Below are 25,905 nucleotides of genomic sequence, written 5' to 3'. Positions count from 1 at the left end.
AGGAGCTGACCCTGGCAAAGCCTATCTTTGGGGGTCTTCTGATTTCTCTCTCTGAGCTATTTTCCACCTTCTAGAAGTTTGTCTCCCAGGGCACTTATTCTACCTCAAGCCTGCACAGACCCATTCAATCCCAGCTCTCTCAGCTGATTCCATGAATGCGCTTAAAGTTCCTAATGTGTTTTTAAAAGAGAACACCTGATAATTCAGATAAATCAGTGGTGAGTGAAGTTTCAAAACTGAGGATCAAAGTGGAGTCAGGAAAGGGTAATGTCAGGGTGCAATTTCAGCAGAGGAACCTTCTGTCATGTTCCTCTAACAAACAATAGTCTATAGGAAGAGGAGAAAGGAGCTTCCTGCCTCTCCAAGTCCAAAACAGAGAGTGAAGATTTGTCTCCCTCCCACCACCGTCCTTCAAGGGATGTGTATCTGCTAAGATCTGGGAATTCTCAGGGTCTTTCAAGCTCCAGGACGAGCATCCTTCATGGAGTTTTCAGCATGCATTGCACTTTCATAGCCTTCACAGTCAACCAAACACAACTTACCCCGTACTTGGATTCTAACTATTCCATTTGGTTAACTGGCTCCCTTTAGCTGTCTTCAAGACAAGATGGCTAATTTCTATTCTTTTCTACATCCTACAGTGTCTAGCAAAATGCAGGGTACATACAGGACACTTAATAAATACATACATGAAATAACACCTACTGTCGTTCGCTTTGTAGAGATGAGTAGACCAACAGCATGCAGAGTTGTATTACTGAACAAATATTGGTTGGGGGCCTATCAGGTGCCAGGTACAAAGCTAGGTGACAGGGATCAGTGGTCAACAAGACAAGTGAGTCTTTTCAAAGCATTTATATTCTAGGGATGGAACCTGAGCAGAAGACAGGCATGTTCGACGTACACACAGCACAGTGTGGGTAAACCCAGGTGTGTGACAGAAGAGGGTCACTGAACCTCATCTGGAGAAAGGAAGAGCTTCTTGCAAGAGGTGACATTTAAAGAGAGACAAGGACAAAGAGTCAGAATTAGCCAGGGGATGGTGGGGATGGATTCCCTGCAGGGGCTGAGAAGGGAGTGTGATGGGGCAGCAGGTACATCATCTGGGCCATGGAAGGCGGGGGAGGGCAGTGATGGAGGAGCTGAGGCGGAAAGGCATATTGGACCAAGGCTGCAAGGACCAGGACCCATTTGGGAGCTGCCTCTCTGTACTAATGAAGAGATAGACCCATTCTTCGGCGGCACGTGCGGGAGAAATATCCTTCCTTCACTATTAGACTTTTGGTCTTTCTATAATGAAACTGAGTAAGAAACTAATGAATCTGTCTGCCTGAAAAGGCCAAGAAGAGATTAATGGTTGACCAGTGGGGAGTACATGGAAGGAAAAATCGCGTAGTAATTGTTTACTTCTGTATTACTGAGCGGCTTGACAGAGGTCACTAGAGTGACTGCTTAAGCCAGCCCAGGAAGTTAATTGAACTTCTCCCTGCATTTTCACAGCACACCAACCATTTTCAGGTTATTGGGAAAAGCGCCATATCAACAGGATGCTAAGCAAGGGTCGACTTTTCTAGCTGGAAAGGAGCCTTAGAAATTCACATTTCCATTTTAGGGGTAAGGGAACTGCCAGGCCCATGGTAAGCTGATCGTGAGCTTAGCTGGTGTGTGAAAACAGACCCCTTCACTCCTGGTCCAATGCCCCTTCCACAGAGCCACACCGCCTTGTGCCCCTGAGAAGGGATTTTTTCACTTAAAACTAGTCTACGTGAAACATAGTAAAGTAAAAACTAAACATGTGATCAAACTGATGAATAAAGGGACCCAAAAGGAGGAAGTCATTTTTTTAAGCTTTAAAAATAATTGAATTTGTGATGCATATTACAACTCTCACAAGAAAAGGCTGACTAACAAAGACAGATATCACGCATCACTCATGTGGAATCTAATTTTCAAAAAATGATATAAATGAACTTGTTTACAAGACAGAAACAGAATCACAGATTTTGAAAGCAAACTCATGGTTACCATGGGGGAAATGTTGGGGGGAGGAATAAATTAGGAGCTTGGGATTAACATACACATACTACTATATATAAAATAGATAACCAACAAGGACCTACTGTATAGCACAGGAAACTCTACTCAATATTCTGTAATGACCTATAAGGGAAAAGAATCTGAAAAAGAATGGATATATGTATAACTCATTCACTGTGCTGTACGCCTGAAACTAACACAACATTGTAAATCAGCTATACGCCAATAAAATTAAAAAAAAAAATAAGGCTGACTAAGGGCAGTTAAAACCACCTGCCCAGCTTTTGGAGATAAGGCCAAACGTAGTGGCTGCTTGTGCAGAAAGGAAAGAAAACTTTGATATCTTATTTAAGATACAAAAGCTGACACCAGTTTTGTAAAAGAAAGTATAGATATTTATAAATATGTCTGCAGAAGCAGGGGCACTTCATACACACACGTGCCCATACTTAGAGGGAGAGAAACTAGAAATAAATGGATTCAAATTGTAACAGTAACAACTTGCTCTGCGATTTCAGGGCTTTTTTATGCTCTTTTTTTTCCCCACAATATCCCAGTTTTTATGATATAATCAGAAAAAATATATACATGTTAAAAATGAGTGGATATGACAACACCCTGCAGAGGGAACAAGCACATATTGAGGGGGGCCCTGGACCTAGCATTTCACTGTTTATCGTCACACCAGGCCACATGCACATGACACTGTTACTACTGTTACTGACTTTCAGTCTGTGGCAAAAGGCCTGGCTCCTTGTGAGTGTAAATTTGAAACAGTCTCTTCAAAAGACTAACACAACTTTGTATTTTTCAGAGGACTGGTTATTTACAAAGTACCTGACTTCTACCTGGAAAGGCAGGGGTGGGTGGATTCAAACTGTTCCAGAACAGCCCAGGTCTAGGGCTTGCTGCTAGTGAGCCAGGGGGTCTCAGGGTACAGGTAACAGGAATACGGGAGCAGCAGGTGTTCCCTAAAAAGGTTACTCTTAAGATTCCATTCCCAACACCTACAGGAACGTTAACTTTCAGAATTGAAAGCTGTACTGTAGTCCTGAAATACAGACCCTCTTAAATCATGTTACTATATTTTAAAACAATAGTTATAGGGCTTCCCTGGTGGCACAGTGGTTGAGAGTCCGCCTGCCGATGCAGGGGACGCAGGTTCGTGCCCCGGTCCGGGAGGATCCCACATGCCACGGAGCGGTTGGGCCCGTGAGCCATGGCCGCTGGACCTGTGCGTCCGGAGCCTGTGCTCCGCGGTGGGAGAGGCCACAGCAGTGAGAGGCCCGCATACCGCAAAAAAACAAAACAAAACAAAACAAAACAATAGTATAATCCAAAAATAATAACAGTAAAAAGATTCCACCCCCAGGGGGTTGGTAAGTCTCTGAAACAAATCATCCATGATCCCTCCACCGTGGATTCAAGGCACTGCTAAGCAGATGTGAGGGTGACCTAAAAGGGCAAGACATTCTCCTGAGCTCAGGACCATCTTCCCCAAGGACGTGAAATAGGCTACACAAACGTCACCTCCCAGGTGGAAGCCTGTATGCCTTGGTGCACTGCTTTCTCTTTTCTTTTCTTTTTTCTTTTTCTTTTTCTTTTTTGGCCACACTGTGCAGCTTGTGGGATCTTAGTTCCCTGACCAGGGATCGAACCCCGGGCCCTCGGCAGTGAGAGGGCAGAGTCCTAACCACTGGGCCGCCAGGTAATTCACCTTCATGCACTGCTTCTTGAGTTTGATTTTTAATATCACAGGCCGATGTGGGTGTGCTGAGATTAACTCAGAGTAACTGATTAGCGACCCTTAGAAGAAAGTCACAGAGTGAATACAAGCCTTGATTCCTGCCTTCCGGCATCTTCTAGAAAGTAATGTTTCAACGGTACCCCGGTCCTTCAATTTCTCATTACGGCCCCACCTTGTGGCCTTGCCTGGAGGCAATTCCTCAACACATCCGAGGTTGTCCAGCTTGGTCTAAATGGGATGAACAAACACTGAATGGATTATCTATGAAACTCAGAAACGAATCTGTGCAGCAATGTCAACTTCAGGAAGTTTTTAAAGGCTGGGCGGAGGCCAGCAGATAGCACCGTGTGTTGAACTGAAATGATGCTGAACTTTCCTTTTCGCTGGACAGCGCACACCTTGGAAAAGGCCATTTTCATGTGCAGAAAAGCAGCATGGCCCTGGGTGTCACGATGTGAAACAGAAGCAGGTGTTAAGCTAGGCTCTGGGGACACAAAGCAAAATCTATTCACGTCAGGCACAGCCCCAGCGATTTCTATGAAATGAAAAGCTCAGCCGACAACTCCACGTTTAGAGCTGTCGCAGGGTTTCCCGTCCCACAGAGAAAAGATCCCCGCTTTTACTGTGACTCTCAGACCCTGCATTAGCTGACCCTGACTTCTGCTGGAACACGCTAGTTCATCGGTCACAAGGCCCTTTCTGGGTTCTTTACTTGCTCTGCTCCTTCCTCCTCTGGGGTCTTGTACTTGGCGTCCCCCAACTCTGACGCCGTCCCCAGATCTTCATGTAGTCAGCTCCTTCTTGCCTTTCAAGTCTCAGCTCAGAGCTGTCTCTTAAGTGAAGCCTTGCCTGACCATCCAGCCTAAAACATCAGGCACTTTCCCACACAGCAACACATTTCCATTTTCTCCGTAGTACTGGACTTATTGGTTTGGTTGTTTCCCTTTTTTCTGTCTCCTCTGCTAGAATGTATTCACCTGGAGAACAAGAATCTTACCTGTCTTGTTCACTACTTGATCTCTAGTCTCTAAGGCAGAGGCTGGCATACAATAGGAATCCAATAAATCTTTGTTGAATCAACGAATGAATGGATGGATGGATGGACGGCACCATCTTTTCCCTTGAGGACCTCAGAGTCTGCTAAACAGAACTGAGGAAGGTGCCGACACAGAGTCACATCCAGGATGATCTAGGAGCACAGAGGACGGACACTAAACCCGGAGAGGGGTGTAGGAAGACCATACAGAAAAGAGGATGCCTGGGTGAAATCCTGCTGCCTAGAATCAGTGAAGAGAACTGAGACGTTCCAGGTAGAAGGAACAACGTGAGCTAAGAATGGAAACATGAAACCACAGGGATGAGAGGTAAGTACAAGGTTGCGAAGGGCAGGAAGTCAAGAGTTCAAGAGGGTAGATGTCATGGAGTGTATCAATCGGAGAAGCCTGGACCTTCCACTGAGAGTAAATGATTTAAAGGGGCCAAAGATAGCCAGTACCTGAAATCGGGATTAAACATTATTATTATTATTATTTACTTTTATTCCACCTTCTCTTTACCTTGTTGCTTCTTATTCCTGGGTTAGGGAATACTCTCTCTGAGTGGATTCCACAAAATCCTAAGTCATCAGATATCAGTGAAGAAGAAATTCAATATGCTTTATAATAAATTGTCTATTCATGAAAGCAACCTAAATGTCCATCAACTGATGAATGGATAAAGAAGGTGTGGCATATATATACAATGGAATATAAGCTATAAAAAAGAATAAAATATTGCTATTTATAGCAACATGGATGGACCTGGAGATTATCACACTGAGTGAACAAAGTCAGACAGGAAAAGACAAATATTATACATGATGTCACTTCTATGTGGAATCTAAAAATAGTACAAATGAACTTATTTACAAAACAGACTCACAGACATAGAGAACAAACTTATGGTTACCAAAGGGAAAGGGGGAGAAGGGTTAAATTAGGAGTATGGGATTAACATACACACTACCATATCTACCACATATAAAATAGATAAATAACAAGGACCTACTGTATAGCACAAAGAACTGTATTCAACATCTTATAATAACCTATAATGGAAAAGAATCAAAAAGAAGATTTTATATATATATATGTATATGTGTGTGTGTATATATATATATATATATATATATATATATATATATATATAAAACCAAATCACTTTGCTGTACACCAGAAACTAACATATTGTGACTCAACCATACTTCAATTTAAAAAAATGTCTGGCATCTATGTTGGCTTCCTTTTTTTTTTTTTGGTCTCTGCTGAAGGCACTGGGTCTGTGACAAGGTATATCCCAGCTCTAGTCTTCCTCAGAAATGATGTGGGTATATGCTCTGGCCAGACTTTTCCTTGTATATAATGTGGGGATGACCATCTCTTTAAGTGAGTTTCATGCTTGCCTCCCTACAACACTTGAAAGCAGCATGATTGAACACTGTGCCTTTTCTGTACCCTAGAGAGTTGGCATATGAATAGGGTATCAGATAAAACTTCTGTTGAAACAAGTTCTTTTTTCTCTGTGTTCCATTCACAACAACAAAACCCAAAAGTCAACCCATCATATATTATCCAAAATTATTCACAAAAATGTTTGCCTTGTTTGAGGCCATTAGCAACAAGCTCCTTGTCTTTTATTCCCTCCTCCTCTCCTTCTCATTCATGAAAACGATGATTCACTCCAGTGCCCTGCGGAGAGTGGGGCAGCGGCTGTTTCTGAGGCAGCCCACCTCTCCTGCTCACGTGGGAAAAAAGCCCTCCAGTGAATCAAGTTCATTGAGCAAAACTAGGGGAAAATATTTGTTTGGCAATGCGACATGCCTCTCTCTGTGCTTGTCCAGACAGAACTAGGGTGGACTTCACATTTTTTTCCTTTTGGTCAGAAACAAGTGTATAAAATGGCATATTTTCCCAAAAGAGTGTCACCCGGTGGGGATTTTTCAAGCTACAGGATCAGCGTCATCCACCTTTGGAACCAAGACACAAAGGGAATTAGTTGATCATGTGTTCCAAACTTAGCAACTGTGTACTGGTTCTCTGGAAAACAGAAATGGTCCAATAATATTTATATGTGTAAGGTCATGGGGGAGTCCGCCGTGCTGATGAACTTTGAATTGCATGAAAAAGTACTTTTAAAAAAAGACAGGAGGTAGCCTACACATCAGCAGTAAAGAGGCAGCCATCAGAAAGGCATGGGGCACAAAACTCCACCGTCCAATGAATCACAGCCATCTTTGGTGAGATGTGATGGAGGGCATTGTCCACAGGCCATTGAGAGTGGAACAATAGCCTGGTACATTCAACTCAAAGCACTGGTACATGGCTAGACATTGATTCCCACTTTCCATGCATCATTCTCCTCCAAGGGGACATCATAGCGCTGAGTCCAATTGTTTTTTTTTTAAATTTCTTTCATATTATTCTTACTGTTATGCCACAAGAGAATGGCTTGTCTCTGAATACCTCATTTGTAACAGATGTTTGTGGTGGTGGTTACATAACGAAGACCCTACACAAAAGTGGCAGCACGTGTGAAGAGTTAAAAAGAGAAAGAAGCGACTGGCGGAAGAGAAGCACCAAACCCAAGACAATGCTTTGATGTTACCCTGGGCTTTGGAAATGTAACAGACCCAGTAAAGAGTGTGACTGTGAGAACAATAGGTTGTCCTTGTATTTAAGGGAAAGAAGAGCTACAAAGACATAACAATGAGTAAAGCTGAAGTGGCTGCGATCAGAGAATGTATGAATAATCAATATCTGGCAGAGGAGAGGATGAGATAGTGTCTAAGGTAGAACGTACTTTGGAGAAAACAATAAGCAAATTCGGATCTATGAAAGAGTGCTTCCACAGGACACCGCAGCGCATACGGATGCCATAATAAAGAGGATGGAATGACGAAAGTCTAATGAATTTTAAAAATCGTTGCTGCCAGAAAGAAGTTAGAGCCTTGGAAAGTGAAGGTGTCCGAATCTATTGACGTCTATTCACGTGGAGAGGAAAGCAATCTAAGCAGAAACCATCAGCCTTCCTTTTTTAGGAATGCCCACTGGAAAAGTCTAACCCAAAGTTAAAAGGAGAAAAACAGAGAACCCCCAGAGAGATGTGGGATTGGGTGGATGCAGGTTGAAATTAGAGAACCGATTACAGAAGCAACCTCACCCAGTGTTGTCAGGTTTGGCCAGCTGAGCAGAGCTGATAACCTTCACGTATCTATGAAGAGTTCTGCGGCTGGGGAGGACTTACAATACATGTCAGAAAGGTTACACAATTTGTGCTAGTCGTTCCTAATGCTAACTGATAAGAGTATCTAAGGAGCATGTCTGCTAGAGACAGAGGGACGGAACCTGGGAGGTAATTAAAACACGAGTGCCAAGAACACACAAGGGTCATGCTCGTTTCTTTGGTCCCTTCTACTGCTCTTCACACCTGTGTCTACAGTCAGGCTACCCTCAAAGCAACTTAATTCCTACAGCAACCCTGACTGTCCTTCGCAGACTGTAGTTTCCAAGCCACCTGGTCTAACATGCTTAGTTCACAAGTAAAGAAACCAAAACATCAAGAGGGTGATGACAGGGCCAGCTTCCCACAGCAGGAAATGGTACGACCAGCGTTGGTAATTCCTAGACCAATGCTTTCACGCTTTATAACGTTGCCATTTCTGTTGAAAATCAGTTTGAAATTGCAGCACTCCAAGACAAACACTCCTGACCCACAGAGGAAGGATGACTCTTCACTCTGGGGAGAGGTGTCTCTGCATGCTTTCTCTTTGCTGACTAACGTGCACGATCTGACTGTACACATTCCAGAAAACGCCTGAGGCCCCAGATTTTCAGTTGAACCACCCTCTTCCCATTTCTAATTGGCCACATTGATACTTTTGATTTGAATCCAGGAGTAGGCCTTTTGACATTAGCCAGGTTGGGCTCTGTTCTCTGGTTTTCCTCTCTAGGATAAAGAGGGTCTCCTTTAGACATTATTTCCATGGAGTGATTTCCTTTTGCCATGATTTATCAATAGCTTCCATAAGAGGAAGTTGACCACATATGGGCAAGTTAAGATACCTTTAAAGAAACCAAAAACATGTCCTGGGCGGGGCATGACTTTGTAAATGTCCCCCAAAAGCATTGCGACACCTGCACTACCTCTTTATCAGGGAAATGAGAATAAGGTTTTTTAATTTCTCAAAAGCTGCCTCTTATTAAAAACCTAGTAGGGATTAAAATTTCAACTACATTTAAGGCCTAAAAGAAAAAGAATGCTCTGGGGATAGAATTGGTAAAACCCCAGACCACAAATCACTTGGATGTGATCCTTTAATTAATGACAACCTCTCTCTTGTCATTTTTAATTGACTAATGGATTGATCAGTTGATTGATTAATATTTGGCCCTGCAAAAATATTCTCTGATAACTAACAAGGTCACAAAATTAGGATCAACCTCATTCCTTCTTTCTCTATCACTGTAAAATATATCCTTATGCTACTTCTTACCTCAACTTTAAAATACAGAGTCCAGGCCTCCTAGAGGCAGAGAGAATCAAACGGAGAAAGGAGAAAAAAGCATTAGAATGTATTTACAGGCATACGTTTTAATAAACCCTGGTGTCACTTACCCAGTTCTCTGCTGTCCAGGCTCGACACAAAGCCCTAAACCTATTGATTTCAATGACACCTTCTTGGGAAGGCCAGTTGAAGCCCAGCTGGTGGCAAACTCAAAAAGGGAGTTCTGATTTAATTAACTTGCACATTTCCTTAGGGCCCATTCGAATGCTAACAAGTAGTTAAATTCTTTCCCGACACAACAAATCATTATTGTTATTTTCCTCTTAAGGAGATTTTACCCAGGGTTGATACAAGAAAGAAATTGGCCTAATCTTTTCATTTGCCAGTCAAATGCGCCTTTTCCAGTATCGAATGGGATTGGAATCATCCCCCGCGAATTCGCAGCGGCAACACATATTTATAAATGCAGACTCTCATTACTCAGTGCGTCCATGTTTCAAAAGAATCAGAAATTAAATGGTGAAATAGAAATGTCCTTCTTTAAAACTTGCTGGGGAGAGGTAAGCGTCATACAAAATCCCATGCCATCTATTAGTTTATGCTAAGAAATAGTTACCAAATAAATATTGCGAGACAATCATTAGATTTTTCTAAATATAGAACTCTGTGACTGCGGTATTACGCATGCATTTGCAATGTTTTCAAATTAGTCACTTTGTATATTATTTTGTGATCTGGAAGAATGCAGATGCAGTTTACAGAAAGGATCACTTCATACAAATAGGTTTATCTTTTGTATAAATGACTAAGACCTATGTGCATTACAAAGCAGAGTTTACAACTGTGTAATTTTCTTTGTGACTCAAAAATAACATACGCTGCTTGTCAGCCCCCAAATAACCAGTGAATTACTTTCCTCAAGGAACTTGTCTCTAAGGCCTTCTATGCGTCTCTAAGTGTGTATAGCTCTTCAAATCTAACGTTATAACAAAATGACTGTTTTCAGAAAGCTGTAACCGTTATTCCTGACAACTGGATGGCATTCTTTAATCATCAATTGCTACCACCACTCTGCACTAAAATAATGTTCAGAGTTTATAGCTCATAATTTCCTTTTTCACCTGCCCCCTAGGCTTATAGTTCCTTATGTTATTTACTAACTCTGCAATGTAAAATGTCTTTAGGGATGTGCATGCATAGAAAAGCTTCCTTTAAGTTTTTGATGATACGTTCGAGATCAATCTGTTTGAGGCAGTCACAGAAGAAAACCACAAGAATCCTGTTTTTCTCTTGATGAAGTTTAGCAATTATGAAGATAAAGTTTGGTTAGGCCAACCCTTCAAGATACAGCTCCTCGTTAATAATTTTTAATTTTCTATTCATCGTCCTGGCTGTCTAATCGTATTGAAAAGAGTGTTAACAATCTTACGGTGTTCAACCTCAGATCGCTGTCTTTTTTCAGCTTTCTAAATAGCTCCCCAGGACTGATTCTAGCTTGAAGTCCTATGGAACATGTGAGTTCTGAGTGAAATATGTTGGAATAGAGGGTGTGGGTGAGGGTTATGAAGTCAGATGAGGTATGTGCCCATGACAGAGTCTCTCTAAACTAGCTATTCAATTATTTATATTTTCTTCCTCATTCAAAATGATTCAGTCTGAACTCTGTTTTCTCTCCTCATCGAACCGATGAAATGTCGTTGCCTTAGGGAACTAAATTAATTTTTTTCCTTCCTCATATGTCTCTGCAGTATCAGCATCTCCTGCCTAGTAATTTTTCTACCACCCTGACTTTTTAAACGGGGTGATTTACCTTGAGGTTACTTTCTAGAGTGGTTGTCTTTACTAGGAAATTTAGTCAATATGCAAATAAATTAGATATAATGTCTTATCTTTATTTTTTTAGCTGCATTGGGTCTTCACTGCTGCACACGGGCTTTCTCTGGTTGTGGCGAGCGGGGGCTACTCTTTGTTGTGGAGCATGGGCTTCTCATTGCGGTGGCTTCCCTTGTTGCAGTGTGCGGGCTCTAGGTGCGTGGGCTCAGTGGTTGTGGCTCGCGGGCTCTAGAACGCAGGCTCAGTAGTTATGGCGCACAGGTTTAGTTGCTCCGCGGCATGTGGGATCTTCCCCGACAAGGGCTCGAACCCGTGTCCCCTGCATTGGCAGGCGGATTCTTAACCACTGCGCCACCAGGGAAGTCCCATAATGTCTTATCTTTAGAGTTTTCTTTTTTCTCCATGGGAGTCAAATGTATCTCTAGTCATCAATATTGATCCATGTTCCTAGATAGAGTAAACATTTTTTGTTTGTTTTGGTTTTTGTAATTCTTAGGGAAACAATAGCTCCAAGGAATAGTTATCATTTGAGAAAACACACTGGAAGCACCTTCAGCTAGTTTATTTACATGGAAGGTTAATTTGTATAGAAAGGAAATACAATTCCTGAGAGATCAATACATAATTTCTTGTTAAAATGTTAAGGGCTAGTATCTCTAGTAGCTAATCTCTAGTAGTTGAGAATTCGGTAAACCTTCCTGCACAGCTGAAATGGTATCATCGGCATGGTATAGATTAGATAGATACACATGGTTTAGAAGAGGAAAACCTTTACTAGGTTGGTCTGAATGGAGAGGGGGAAGTTAAGAACAATAAAATCCCTCAGACTCTGGAGTCAATTCTGCTAGACCTTGACTGAGTATCGTCCCAACTTTAAGTTGATAGGTTTTTCCAAATTGGAGGTGTCTTCCAGTTTCATTTAATGCCAGAGTAATTTTTGAGAATAGTGCTGTGTAAATCAGCAAATGAATAATTGCAGAAATAACTACATGTGGAAACACCAACCAGCCAATAAAGCCACTTAATTAGTCTTAATAGTTTCTTTTGCTCTTCAAGATGCTATTTAATATTTTGATGCTGCTGTACATACATGGCATATTTTAAAACTTTTAATTTATATGATGTCCTTATAGATTAACTAAGGGTCCTAATCATTTAAAAATAAATCATGAATGAATTCACTTTTCAGTAATACTGTTGGCAAAGTAGTCTTTCAATGACATTGCCTATGACTACCTCTGGCACGGATGCTTTTTCATTGCAAAAACAATATGCAATGGGATTAATCCTAAATGGAGACAATTCTATGGGTCCACTAAGCCTTGCCCTTTCAGATATTTTTGCAGCCATGATTTTGAATTGACTAAATTTACATGATCTCTTCCACTACCCATGCTGTTAAGTGAAATGTGGCTTGAAGTAGTCTTGGAGATACTCTAGCTATGGAACAATGCAGAGAGAGTAGCGCCCAACAGGAAAGCAAGATGTGACTTTACTCCAGTTTGTACCTGGCTGTACTCAACTAAGATAAGCAGCCCTGGGCAATGACGTCTTCCTGAGAGATGGGTCCTTCATGCTTAGAATCCCTGGGAAGAGTCCAAAGAAAGCAGCAACTGAAGGGCAAGCCATCTAGTTGGCAGCCAAGTATTTTCTTTTCAACCCAACATCTTGCTGCCTATTCACATGCTTCCCTGGCATTCTGACTTAAATCACTAATTACATATTATCCCCAGATACCATGCCTGGCCTCTGCTTGGAGTAAACTATATTGATAGATCTATATACTGTTATATGATCCTAATACCAATAGGCAGATTCCTTTTATGATATTACTCAGACCTGAAGGGAGGCCTTTGTTTACTGTCAAGCTATTTTAATATGTGGTACAACAGATCACCATGAACTTGCCTGGTTTTCCCAGGATTTTCCAGGGCAATCTAGAAATTTTAAACTTAAATTTTGGATAAACACAAAAAGGCAGAATTTGAATACTAAGTATGATTACAAAGAGATTTTTAAAATATGCATGAAAATAATAAGTCTAGTAGCAAATATTACAAAATGTTTGTTTTGGGATGGCAGGATTTTAACTGCTTTACTTTTTTATTCCAAGGTTATATACTAAACATGTATATCTTTTTCATTAGAAAAAAAAATCAATAGCCCCAATAATGGCAACACAGACATTTCTTTGTATTCATAAAGTTCTGAATGTTTCTTCCTTATTCTTTTTTCCTATTACCCTCCCCTTTCACCACAGAAATTAATATGTACGTGCACACATCTGCATATAGGTACACATGGTTTCAACATGTTATGTTCCTGCTTACAGACTTTTAATGACTGCACCCCACACACATGTTAAGGCCAGGAGTTCCTTAACGTGTTGGAGGTCTACACTGAACCTTATTTACATGTCTTGCCAATGAGAAAATTGGCATGGCTAATTTCAATGTTTATGTACTGATGGCAGTAAAAGTTGGTTATGGGGTTATATTCACAAAAGGAAATAATCAAACTTCTTTAAAATCTTTTCTAATCACTGACTTCCCCGGAAATAGAAGGACCAGAATGCCATCACAATATATCTTTCATCAAAACACACAAGGAACATGATTTAAATGGTTTATACCACGAAGATTCTACCAGAAGGTGAAATTCTACTGTAAGATGTTGGGTCTTTTCAATTGTTAAATAGGAGGTTGTAGGGATAAAAGAGGTTCATTCTCACAATCCTGCACTAAGAACAGGTGGTAGAAACCAGTGCAAAGCAGTTTCCTCCTAACCCCATTTTCAGCCTTACCAGAGGCTCTTAAGCATGTTCACTCTGCCAGCACCCCAAATTTTCTAGATGTGTCATGATGGAACAAAATTCAGAGCCATTAAAAAAAGTCTTTCTTTATTGTAACATATTTTATTCTGGAAATTTTTGTATATTTAAGAAAGAAATTATTGGGGAAAAAACACCTTTGCACAGCGAAGGAAACCATCAACAAAATGAAAAGGCAACTTACTCAATGGGAGAAGATATTTGCAAGTCATATATATGATAAAGGTATAAAACTTAGACAACTTAATATCAAAAAAGCAAACAACCTGATTAAAAACTGAGCAGAGATCATTTTTCCAAAGAAGACACAGATGGTCATCAGGAATATGAAAAGATGCTCAACATCACTAATCATCAGGGAAATGAGAATCAAAGTCACAGTGAGACATCACCTCTCACCTGTCAGAATGGCTACTATCAAAAAGACAACAAAGAGCAAGTGTTGGCAAGGATGTGGAGAAAAGGGAACCCTCGTGCACTGTTGGTGGGAACGTAAATTGGTGCAGCCACTGTGGAACACAGTATGGAAGTTCCTCAAAAAATTAAAAATAGAACTACCATATGATCTGGTGATTCCAATTCTGGGTACTTATCCAAAGAAAAGGAAAACACTAACTCGAAAAGATATATGCACCCCTATGTTCACTGAAACATGATTTAAAATAGCCAAGATATGAAAACAACCCAAGTACCTGATAGACGAATGGATAAAGAAGATGCAGTATACACACACACACACACACACACACACACACACACACACACACACACAGAGGAGTGTTATTCAGCCATAAAAAAGAATGAAATCTTGATATTCAAGACAACACGGACAGAGCTAGAGTATGTTACGCTAAGTGAAATAAGTCAGACAGAGAAAGACAAATACCATATGATTTCACTTATATGTGGTATTTAAAAAACAAAACAAATCAACCAACATAATAAAACAGAAACAGACTCACAGATACAGAGAACAAACTGATGTTTGCCAAAAGAAAGGGGTTGGGAAGGCAGACAAAACAGATAAAGGGGATTAAGAAGTACAAAATTCCAGTTATAAAATAAATAAGTCATGGGGATGTAATGTACAGCATAGGAACCATAGTCAAGAATACTGTAATAATTTTATACAGTGACAGATGGTAACTAAGCTTACCATCGTGACCATTTAAAAATGTATATAAATATCAAATTGCTGTGATGTACACCTGAAACCAAAATGATACTGTATGTCAATTATACTTTGATTTAAAGAGAGAAACCATTGCATAATTTGGAGACATTTCAAAAATAATATGAAGACATCAAATTCTAACCATCTTTGCTGAAAATTTTGTCTTAAATTAGGAATTACATGATCCCTAGATAATAATATTGAATATTTTTTTCATTACCACAATCAAAGTCAAGAAACATTTTAAATAGTTTCAATACAACTGGGAATTAAAACAACGCTTAACAGTAACAACAGCAAAGTGAGAACTGCAAACAATCTGTTACCCTCAGAATTGTTAGAGTTCTTCTAAGTAGGCTTTAGCTGGGAAGGTTAATATTTTTAGTGTTTGAGATCTGTTTTGAGGCATTATATGACTTCAAACATAAATAAGCCTTTGGTTCCTGTTCTTGTTATTTTGGAAACAAGCACAGGTTGAGAAAAATAACTTCATAATGCATTTAGTATTAGAAAACAAAGCAGATATGAGAAGAACAAAGAATTAAGGACCTACGAAGAAATGGAAATCATTCTTAAATGATACGAGTCTACCCGGAGCCTCTCCCGACAATAATTGGATTTGGTTGAATAGAGCTAAAAGCCAAGTGAACAGATGTTAGGTGATGGAGCAGAACCTGCTCTTTTCAGATTAAACAACCAATTATGAGTGGATAATGATGTGTGCAACTGGTAGTCACTGGAAATGTTTCCAATTCAGACCGAGCAATAAAACTAAGATGCTAACATATCTGATTCTACACAGTATTGGAACCTAGCTATTTAAAACCGCTATTTTTAAAACAACAGCAGATAAGGTGTGAGTGGATGAATTCCATTTTTAGGGCTTTTGGAGATAATTAATGACAAGTTTTTTTCCCCTTAGGTAAGTTATGATCAGGCTCTAGTTTTCTTTCTTTTTTTAAAAAATTGAAATATAGTTGATTTACAATGTTGTGTTAATTTCTGCTGTACAGCAAAGCGATTCAGTTATACATCTATATACACATTCTTTTAAAAATTCTTTTCCATTATGGTTTATCACAAGATATTGACTATAGTTCTCTGTGCTATAGAGTAGGGCCTTGTTGTTTATCCATTCTATGTATAGTAGTTTGCATCTGCTAACCCCAAACTCCCACTCCATCCCTCCCCCAACCCCTTCTCCCTTCGCAACCCTAATTAACTAAGATTGACAGCTATTTGCAATCTGACTCCCATGACCAGCCAGAACACGTTTTAAAAATCTTAATTACTAGTTTAGAATATTCATACAATTGACTAAAATGCCTTTTCTTAGAACTCGAACAAGTGACAATGTCAAAGCATTAAACATGTCCTAATTTTTAGTTTTTATAAAATCACTGTCTGTACTAATATCCTGTGACAACTGTAACAAATTATCACTAACTGGTGGCTTAAAACAACAGAAATACATCCCTTCACAGCTCTGGGGGCTGGAAGTCCAAATTCTAGGTGTCAGCAGGGCCACGCACCCTCTGGAGGCTCTAAGACAGAATCTGTTCCTTGTCTCTTCCAGCTTCTCGTAGCTGCTGGCACTCCTTGGCTTGTGGCCACATTATCCCTCTCTCCTCTGTCTTCACATTGTCTTGTCCTCTGTATGTCTGTCTCAAACTCTGCTCTGTGTCTCCCATGTAAGCAGACATGTGATTGCATTCAGGGCCCACCTGAGTAATCCAGGATAAGCACCTACTTTCAGGATCTTAATCACATCTTTTGCCGAATAAGGTAACATTCATAGGTTCCAGGGATTTGACATGACTATCTTTGGTGGGGGGGATCATTTTTTGGCCTGTCTTTGTTTTATTGCATTGTTCCTGAATGTTTGCTAGTGTCATTTTCTCTCACTCAGTATACTTCATAAATGTCTCTCAAAAGAGAGGAATGGAGATGCAGGAGGAAGAGGGGGAAAGGGAAGAAAGTCACCAGTTTGCTCTCCCAACTGATTCAACCCAATCAGCTGAGGTGCAGTAATCTTTAAGAGCTGCTGAGATGTCCCAAATCATGAGTTCAGTTTTCCTTGGTTATGTATCTGGAATCTACTATGTATGATTCTCTTCACGTCACGACCAATAGAGTTATACGCAATGGCATTTATTACAATTAGGGCATTTGTAAATGTTACATTTGTAGTGACATTCAGGATAAGTGGAATAATTAATTTCATTCAATCTTTTGGATTACCAAAAGCTTTTGAAAGGGTGGGATAGATTGATTTTCATTTGGTTTTCCTGATCTGAGTTTTATAGATATTCCTAAAATAAGTAGTTTGAAAAAGATCATAATGTAAATTAGGAATTTCAGGGTTATTTTCATTTTTGTAGGGGGTTGGGATGGGGCAGTGGGGAAGGAAATGGTGTCACTGCTCTGGCTTCCCTCGTACAATACACACGTGCTATTGCTGATGTTTACAATCTGGGATCGGGTTGATTGTAACAGAGGATACCAGCTCTTCTTAACCTGTAATGAAGAGCTCTCTTTCTAAAAGCTTATGCTGTAAACTTCTGTAACTGGTGTTGGTTTTGAGTCTCTAACAACATTCAGTAGAGGTACTCATTTTCTACTTTCTATTTTTCAACTGTTGTTTGCTTTAAATCATATGCCATATAGGATTAAGAGTGGATAAGAGGGCTTCCCTGGTGGCACAGTGGTTGGGAGTCCACCTGCCGATGCAGGGGGCACGGGTTCGTGCCCTGGTCCGGGAGGATCCCACATGCCGCAGAGCGGCTGGGCCCGTGAGCCATGGCCGCTGGGCCTGCGCGTCCGGAGCCTGTGCTCCGCAGCAGGAGAGGCCACAACAGTGAGAGGCCCGCATACCGCAAAAAAAAAAAAAAAAACCAGGCACAGTCTTGAGAGATAGACATAATTAAGTAGCTCTCAATATAATATCCATAAGAGTCAAGGTAGAAAGGAAGAACATTAAAAAACAAAACAAAAACCATGCAGAGAGAAGCGAATGTTGCCGTAACCATAGGTATTAAATCGAATCCACTGATATGACTACTAGGGTAAAGGTTTGGGCTTCTATGAGCTAGTATGAGCCTTAGTAATGTATACCTTCCAAACAGTGGCTAGGGTCTGTGACATCACTTTATTTAAGCACACTGACAGAGCCACTGTAACAGGGCTCATGTCAGGGTCATGTATGTGTTAGAACCCAGTCTTCATTCAGGCCAGGTGATCCTCTGAGCCGCCAGAAATCTGAGTGCGCTGAGGAAGCTAGCCCAATAATTACAAGGGAAGAGAACCCCCATCAGGTATGGAATGGTCTCACTGATTCCCTGATGGGTAAGCATCCTCTAGCCCTGGTAAGACTTAAAATTAAGAAGAAAAATATATATGTAAGAAACAAAACCCATTGTATCAAATACTTTTGCATTAAAGAGTCTATATATTTGATATTTTATATACTTGTGATATTAAGATATTTTGGCCAATTAGATAACAGTAATTTGGAATTGTGATTCCAATTTAAACTGTGAAATTGAGTCAATGATTTAGACTTGTGGTTTTAAGTTGAAATCTTACTAAGTCAACACACACATTTAGAACTTTAAGAGAACTTAAAAATAATCATATTTCATATTTGTAAGTATTCAATTGATGAATTATTCAAGTATTCATGAGTATCTCATTTGTTAAGTCAGACAAGTTAAAGTACTTAAAAGGAAATTAAATGTATTAAATTTATGCACAAAGCTTTAAGTGTTTAAAAACGTTTAACTACATTTGAAAATGAAACAAAATCATTAATCAAATTTCCCTTAAGAATGACTGTTAAAATTAGCTTCACTTATGAATAGGCTAATGAGGTTTGTAAGCTGAACTTAGAATTTTAAATACGATTATGATTTTGATCACGTAACTTCAATAGCGCACTATCTAGTTTTAAAATCAGAGTAACCTCTGACTAGTCTTTTCTGGGCATAAACATTGTCCTCATTTGCCCTTGACAAAACGTGACGTCCCATTTTGGAGCTGGTAAACAAGAATGCTATTCTAGAGAAGCAGAACAGGCTAGGACCCAGCTCCCCGGGGCCAGCAGTAAGGCAAGCTTGGTGAAAAGTTGGCTGTTCTTTTCCTGTCTAGGGTCTGAGCCCACAGAGGTCAGGAATCCATCCCTCGGGTTGAAAGGAGTATAAAGGTGAAGAATCAGAGGGCCATCGCTTCCTGAGTACCTTGTAAAGAGTCGCTGATGAATAAGAAATCGCCAAGTTAAGAAAGTATCCAGTTTTGTTATCTGAGGTGTCATCAAGAGACAGAAAAGTAAAAAGAAAAAAAAAAGGAAATAAAAGAGAGAAAAGTATAGGTATCTCCTGCTTTTTGAAAGTTCACTTTATGCCACTTTACTTGTACGAAAGACCTACATTATTATCTGTTTTCACTAATCGGAAGAAATCTGAAGAGAATTTTTGCTTTTACGAAAAAAATCAAAAATAGTGTTCAGTGTTTTTTTTTTTTGCAGTGAGCCATTACAGAGGCAGTGTGCACCCCAAGCAGAGCAGTGAGTGTGGCCCCTTCAAGCTCCTTCCCCGGGAACTGCACTCAGCATCTCAGCATCAAGCCTCCATAGCTTTGAATGGTGTCTGTGAGCATTTGTGCTTTATAGCGATGTATTTTGTGCATCTGTTAGCAAGATGTGTCCTAAGGTAATGTTTATTCACTTTATCCCAGCTCGGCTTAGGAAAAGTTTCAAAGGAACGCTTTACTTTCTGATAGTGGGGGAAACCTGTGAAGGAAAATCATCTATTACTCTTCTTTCTATCAGGAATTCAGAGAATTCTAGTAGGTCTTCAAAGTGCACTACGTAGGCAAGTGAACTTAGTCTGTCCACATGGTTAAATCTGTATTAGTGAAAATTTTGAGAGCTAAAGCTAATCATCAAAAGTTATTATGCAGGATCTCAACATGAATAGAGAAGTTTCCCTTTTTCTGTGGCTCTTCAGGGAACAAACAAACACTAGGAAAAAAAAAAAAGAAGAAGAAGAAAAGCAGAGAGACACATTTTCCTTTAGCTAGTGGGTGGTTTGAGCTGTTACTGGGTTTTTCCATCTTACCTATCCTCCCCCTTCCTCCAGCTGACAATTCCAAAGGAAAGAAAGAATCATGGTTTTCAAGGACTGTACTGTAATTCAAGGATGGTGAGAGTCTGACAAAGTAACTCAGCCTGGTGAAGAGTGAGTGTCAGTAGAAAGACGTAACAAAGTTACTTTTTTGGAACTGAAGGAATTATGAGACCTAGAATCACATTAGTCTTGTGAATGCCATAAAAATCTCATTATTGATTGGCTAAGGAAACTTGCATTCCAAATTAAAACAAACAATGAAACCTCGTGAGATATTCTTTTTAAGGCAAAGCTTAAGTCTTTATTTTTTATGGACTTATTCAATTTTATGTTTCCTCGATAACATATCCATCTCAGTCACAAAATTTTTTATTGCTCAACAATTTTCTCAAAAAAAAAAAAGAAAACAAGAAATATTCTGAGAATTAAAGAACTTACTGAAAATCAGCAGCGTTGGTGCAGGTGCTGCAGGCTGTTATGCCACCCCCCAAATTGCTAATCACTCTTATTCTTGACAGTATTAATAATTTTTTCTAAATGGCAGTTTGGGGTTAAGAATAATTTCTGTCTCTATGTTTATTTATTTTGTCCTATGCAAAAAAATAACCATTTTGCAAGCAACCATTCAATGCCATCCACATTGATTGGAAATGGCAATGCATTTTTTCCCCCTAGTGATGGTTCTAATCACTGGTAGATTAGCATGAGCTGGCTGGAAAACGTGAACCACAAATGTGTGTACTACAAACGTGTACCACAAATCTATATTTATATCTGTTGTATTTTCCCATACAGTGTGATGTATATACCCAATACATGCAAATATGTGTATTTATACATTTCTGTATACAGTAAGTCCCCTACACACGAACCTTCAAGTTGTGAACTTTCAAAGATGTGAATGTATTATAAACCCATTACAGCCAATTGTGTTAGCTGGATACCTAGGCTAACTTTTTTGGACTTACGATCAAATTGGACTTACAAACATGCTCACTGAACGGAACTCGTTCGTATGTTGGGGGCTTACTGTATGGAACACGTATTACATGTATATAATATGTGCAAATATATGTATTTATATATTTTTATATTGTGTGTATATATATATATATATAACATGCATATATGAAAAATATATTCCCCTAAATAGTGAGTGTAATAGTGAGTGTGTATCTAATTTTGAACAGATTAGTGTTCCTTCCCAGGTTGTTAGATTTTAGACATGATAAGCATGTGGTATCTGTATCTGATCAAACAAGATACCCCAGACTCAAGGAATTGATTAAAAGCAAACAACTTAAACAACACAAAAAAGAATGTGCTAATGTCTAAATTAAAAGGGAACCAACTCTAGGAGGAGTGCAGTGAATGGTATTCTTTGACAAAAAGCCTCTTGTTTGGTGGACCCACCTTTTCCTCTATATCCAGAGGACTGCTGTGTCCTGAATTCTCTGTACAGCTACATAAAACCAGGAACTGGTAAATGGTTGACAAATATGCCCAGGTGCTGGGATCCCAAGCAAATGTGGGTTTTGTATAATAGGCCAAGAGCACTTGGGGACGGCTGACAGGGGAACAAAATTTCAGTGCCTTGGAGGACAATAGCTTCATGAAAGATGTCTGATCTTTAAGAAGTGTTCTCTAAGTCACAGTGGTTGAAACCGGTTGGAGTAGAAAGTAATCCTAAAATCCTCCTTAAACCTGTAGTAGATTAATTGCCAAAATGTCCTCAGTGGTATCCCTTCCTCTATCCATGCCCCTTGTAGTATGGCTTTGGAGGTCCCCAACCAAGAGGTAGGGCCCACTTCCCCACCTCTTGACTGTGGGATACCCTTGTGACTGGGCTAAAACCACAGCCAAGAGCCTGTGGCAGAAACGACAGTGCTTTAGCTCTGTGCCCGCTGCAACTCTCTCTCTCAGAACTTTCCCTCCACCGTGTGAACAAACCTCGGCTAGTCTGCTGGATGATAAGGGACACGGGGACCAGGCATCCCTGCAGTCCTAGCTATCAGCCAGCCAATAGCCAAACATGAATGAGGCACCCTAGTCCCTAGCTGACTTGCCAGCTGACCGCAGAGAATGAGAGAGCTCATCTAAGATCAGCCAAGCCTGGTCCAGATCAGCAGAATCACCCTGCTGACCCTTGGGCTTGTGAGCAATAATAAACGCTCATTACTTCAAGCTACTGAGATTCTGGGCAGTGTGTTATTGCAGCATCATCTAACTGACAAAACATCAACACACCAATGCAAGTACGAAGATGCCATCATTTGTTTACCCCCATGTATCCTACCTCTAAAAAGTACTGATGGCTTGACACAGTGTCCCTAAGAAGCAAGCCATTGTTGCCTTCTTATGGTGAAGGACCATGGGTCCATAGGTACAGTGCTTACATGAGTGCTTTCTGGCCATCTTGTAAGCACTCACATTCCAAAAGAACTTATGGCCTGGCTGAGAGCTCTCCTGCATATGTCTGTAGTCAATTAACTTGCCTTTTATTTCACTCCATCGAACTTAAAGAGCAGCCAGTGTCTGTTCAGAAGCCACACACCACGTTTCCTCCTGCCTACAAACATAGCAATAAACCAGACAGCTTTCTGGTTCACTGTAAAAACTCCCTTTATGGGCTTCCCTGGTGGTGCAGTGGTTGAGAATCTGCCTGCCAAGGCAGGGGACACGGGTTCGAGCCCTGGTCTGGGAAGATCCCACATGCCACGGAGCAACTGGGCCCGTGTGCCAAAACTACTGAGCCTGCGCGCCTGGAGCCTGTGCTCCGCAACAAGAGAGGTCACGATAGTGAGAGGCCCGCGCACCGCGATGAAGAGTGGCCCCCGCTCGCCGCAACTAGAGGAAGCCCTCGCACAGAAACGAAGACCCAACACGGCCATAAATAAATAAATAAATAAATAAATAAACTCCCTTTATAGGAAGACAACACGGTAACAATAAAAACACCACCTAAAGGGAGGCTTACAGAACCTCATCAGCAAGTCTCAAGTACACCCGTGAAATAAAGATCAGCACCCTCTACCCCAAGTCCACATGAAACTAAAAATAACATTTGAATTGTCCAACCTCAGCCAGTCCTGGAGATAACATGCTTTTTCCAGCTGCACAGTGCAGTGTAGGGAAAGAGTACTACAATGGAAGTCAAGAGAGATGTATTTCTGCCCTTGTTCTACCTTCAGTACTTGCAAGGCCAAGTTCCCCTGGACACTTGGACTCTCAGATAACTGCTGAGGATGCTTCTAGTCCTGTGATTTCATGCTCTCATCTTGCTTTCTGGGCCTTTTAGTTTACAGCTGTGAATGAGTGTACAGAATTCAAAAGGATGTAGCTGTGGAAAGACCTCTGGACCGAGAGTCCTTAGACCAGCCTCTGCCCCCAGCGCATCAGGTGACCTTGAGCAAGCTCCACCTCTCTACACCTCAGTTTGCCCATCTGTAAAATGGGTGGTTCATTTGGGCTAAATGATCTTGAAGGGCCTTTTCAGCTCAGAATGGCTGATTTCACAATGCCTCAAGGTTACATGGTTTATAATGGATTTCTAAACAGAGAGCGTGACCTAGACTTAGGCACACAGAGCCCAAAGCATCAGGCAGTCACTTCACTGAGCCAGAGGTAGGTCACACTGAGCTTGGAGTCAGTTTTTCTGATTTCTGACAAGGAGGAGTTAAGGGCCTGTTATTTGTGGAAGTGCTTCTGGTACTAAGGAAAATGTCACCCACTACCAAAACCAAGTGTTTTCTCTACCATGCCCATTGTGGAACATCTGGGTGTGCTGGACAGCTCAGCATGCACCCGGGACAGAAAGTGGCCCAAGGGATGCCCCAGAACTAGTGCCTTTGTGTCAAATTGAAACTAAAGCACAAGGTCCTCCACACAGCCTTTGTCACACAGGGACAGAGCAGACCAATTATAGGGACCTCCCCACCTACAGGAAGACGAGACATAGACACTCTGTGAGGGAAGCTTTTCCAAGCATGGCCACGGAGAACCCCTGGTGGATGGGTCACCAACAAAACCTAATTGTATTCACTCAAGCTCAGAGTATTTCGAAGAGTGGAAACCAGGTCACTGGAAAGCCAGCATCTTACAAGAGCTAATATAACAACGACATGAATATATCAACAGGGCCAGACTCTAGGGAAACTAATAGACAAAAAAGCTGACTGTAGGCTCCTCCACCCCTTAATCTGCCATGCCCCTTCTTTCTTTCAAACCTCCCCCCACCCCAAATCTTCTAAGTGCCTTATACCGCCTTTGACCGCTAATAGGGTTGGACCCTAAATGTATTTTACTATATGATTGGGCTTCATTCCATTCTGGCTTTGGGGTACCTCCTACTCATGTTCTCCTTTAAATAAACAAAAAGCTTACTTGTCCTTTACCCTAGGTGACAACTGGAGTAATCAGTTAATCCCCCTCAATGTTAACTAATTTATGTTAGACGCAGCATATAAACTTGCCTCCAGAAGGTATTCATAAAAGATGAAGAAATGAAATAAAACGTCTAAACATCTTTAACATCATCAGTCATCAAAGCAAGGCAAATGAAAACAACAAAATACCATTTTTCATTTATCATATTGACCAAGGGGATGCTCCTCTTTCCTCGTAAGGGAGTCATGTGGCACACATGAAATTGGTAGAATAAGTTTTAATGATGTACCAGGAAAATGAACAGTTCACAGACCCTTTATTCCAGTACTTTTTCTAGGACTCAAACCTAAAATCATAACAGAAGTAAGGACAGAGATTGGTATAGTATGTCATGGACACATTATTTATGATTTAAACCAATACATTTACTCTAAAACATATAACTAGGCAATGGTATTTTAGATAGCCTTCAAAATTATGTTTTTTGAACAGAGTTAAGTAACATACAGCTCTGTCTATATGATATTTTCTCAACTGGCTTATTTTAAAAGTAAAATAGGGAGGTACCAGATTTTTAATAGTGGTCTTCCTAAATTAATAGGTTGGAGGGTAGTTTTAGTTTCCTTTAATTTCCTTTAGTTTAAATTGAGTTTAAATTCCTTTAGCTTCCTTTTCTTTATTTTCCCATCTTTTGAAATAATGGGTACAAATTATTCTTATCATCAGAAACAACCTTCCTTAAAAGCTCATAATAAAAACAAAGAAAGGGGGTCAGACCTTTAGGGATCAGACAACCTGTTGAGGACCCTTAAATCCCAGGGTGTGTGATTTGACTTTCCCACCCAAATACCCCAAATGAGATCTTGAGCACGAAGGCTGCTCCCAGGGAGCTGTGAGGCTGGTGAGGAGACCTGAGCAAGGCACCCACCCTTCCGGCTTCCACCTCTTGCTGGAAGCAATCAGAGGAAACTAGCTCTCTGTGTAGGGAAGCCAACTGCAGCTGTGCCAGCAGGAACCACTGCACGACGGAAAGCATGTTACACAGGCACGTTGAACCACTTATTGAAGGCGGACGGTAACTCCGGCCTAATGAAGACTGGGCGTACCCCTTCTGTTGGCTCTCGGCCAGTCAATTAGTTTAGTCTGGATCTGAGGGGGAAATCACATGACTGTTCCTCATATTCAGAGTGGAAGATACTGAGTACCTATGAGTAAATGGCTTCTTTGGAAACT

At 40.6% G+C, this 25,905-nt stretch overlaps 1 protein-coding gene and 1 long non-coding RNA gene across 2 annotated transcripts in view; one reads left to right on the top strand and one right to left on the bottom strand.

The window, feature by feature from the left end:
• The window catches only part of NRG1 (neuregulin 1), a 1,021,360-nt gene that overhangs the window by 416,783 nt on the left and 578,672 nt on the right, over positions 1 to 25,905 (bottom strand). The gene's annotated exons all lie outside the window — the stretch shown is intronic.
• LOC141277502 (uncharacterized) lies at positions 18,336 to 19,526 on the top strand. Its single transcript, XR_012328989.1, has 2 exons — positions 18,336 to 18,508; positions 19,310 to 19,526. It is a non-coding gene; the product is annotated as an uncharacterized lncRNA (long non-coding RNA).

The sequence above is a fragment of the Tursiops truncatus genome, chromosome 21 (assembly GCF_011762595.2).
Source record: "Tursiops truncatus isolate mTurTru1 chromosome 21, mTurTru1.mat.Y, whole genome shotgun sequence".
Classification (NCBI taxonomy): domain Eukaryota; kingdom Metazoa; phylum Chordata; class Mammalia; order Artiodactyla; family Delphinidae; genus Tursiops; species Tursiops truncatus.
This window is presented reverse-complemented; position numbering and strand designations above follow the sequence as displayed.